Below are 2,172 nucleotides of genomic sequence, written 5' to 3' on the forward strand. Positions count from 1 at the left end.
AGCATCCTGATGTTGACTTTTGCTCCTTCCCAACTTCAGTGATGTATGGTTTTTCAGCTTGGAAAGACATTATATAGCCATTCCTAGTTGTTGGCCTCATTAACCATGACACCAAAAGATGGGTAGGATTATCTACCACAGCCTTTAAGATAGGACAGGTTCAGTAACAGCATTTATGGTGTCTATATTGTTGGCATCCGTCTGTCTCGAGAGACAATGGCATGCGCCTCCAGGGGTGAAGTCAAACACTGCATTAGCAGCACTGAAGTGACCTTTCACAGACCACAAGCCTGAGCACTGTTTATGGAGGGCTGGCCAGACCACAAGACCCCCCTCTCGGCATCGCTGATGTATTCCAAAGGAAAGCAGAGCAATACGTTTTGTACTAGCTTGGATTCAGGAGCTGCCGGAAGGAAGCGTACAGGCCCCATCCATCTCTGGATTTTTGTAGGGTTTACTCCTTAGCCTTGTCACATCCACTAGCACACTGTTGGAACTCATTAAGTCTTTACAGCCTGCTTCACTTCTCATTATAGGCACGATAGATCAATAATACAATCTTCTGGACTTACTCTAATTCGAAACCATTTGGCTCTGTTATACCAAATATGGCACCAACAATTGTTCTTTCAGATGTTTGTATTGTATGAGGTACATGAAACTATATTTTGTATAATTCAATGCTTTTGCTATCGCCCAGCACTTTTGCTCAGCTACCAGAGTATAAAAAGCTCCATCTTTAGAGCTTATGAGCAGGAGACTTAATCTGAGGGTCATGGGCCCAAGTCCCTTGTCAGGCAAAAGATTCCTGCATTGTGGGGGTTGGACTAGATGCCCCTCATGGTCCTTTTCAACTCTACAATTCTATGACAAAGACTGATAATATTAATTTCAGAAATACTGTAAGTTATCCTGCAGATTGAAAACTATGCAGTCTGTTAAGTACATCAAACTCCTATATGGAATTAAAAACAAAACAGAACACACCCACACCAAGCCACATTGCTCTCAATTTGCCTACTTCCATACAAAATTTTTGTAATTTTTTATGCCTACTTCCATAAAAAAATTAGGCTCACGGGACTAAACATTTGAAGGTTTTATAGTTATCACTTGCAAAAATTCTTAATAAAATTAATAATACACATGACAAAGGGACACGGGTGGCACTGTGGGTTAAACCACAGAGCCTAGGACTTGCCGATCAGAAGGTCGGTGGTTCAAATCCCCGCGACGGGGTGAGCTCCCGTTACTCGGTCCCTGCTCCTGCCAACCTAGCAGTTCGAAAGCACGTCAAAGTACAAGAAGATAAATAGTTACCGCTCCGGCGGGAAGGTAAACGGCGTTTCCATTTGCTGCTCTGGCCAGAAGCGGCTTAGTCATGCTGGCCATATGACCTGGAAGCTGTACGGCGGCTCCCTCAGCCAATAAAGCAAGATGAGCGCCGCAACCCCAGAGTCGATCACAACTGGACCTAATGGTCAGGGGTCCCTTTACGTTTACCTTATACACATGAATACATAGGTCTATGAGGATCACAAGTCACTGAAAACTTTCCTTCAAGTTGCTTTTGTCCAGCTCACATATATTTACTTAGAAGCAAGTTTAAATAATACAAAACTGAACATATATACCAAGCCCCTATGAAAGTGAATATGATGTTGTGACCCCAAGTATGCTTACTCATCCATTTAACTTGAGATTCATTTTTAATGGGGGGAGGGGGCCAAAAGTTCTTCAGTGGCCTATGCTACACATAAATGAAGTTTGGCTGTTAATATGACATGAAACTACATTTGACTTAAGAACTTTTGGTATTATTATGTTCCATTTTACAACCTCACACTTGTTATGCTATAGTGACATCTTATGGTCATTTTATTCCATTTAGTTTCCATGTATATTGGATGTGTGTTTTTTGGTTCATTTGTTTTCTAAATTCATTGGACCTATGATGTACCTTATTCTTTGCTGTAGTTTCAGCTTAATACAAATATTACTATATCATTTCAAGAGTGCTGAAATTTATGGTACTCAGAAATGCTGCAGTAACAATGTATATGCAGCGAAAACACCACCACAATGATGAAATATTAGGTACATTTTTTAGTCCTTTAGATTGCTGTGGGAAACATTGAATTTTAACCATTTGGAAGGCATTACACTCTCACC

Source organism: Podarcis cretensis (genome assembly GCF_951804945.1).
Source record: "Podarcis cretensis genome assembly, chromosome: 10".
NCBI lineage: Eukaryota > Metazoa > Chordata > Lepidosauria > Squamata > Lacertidae > Podarcis > Podarcis cretensis.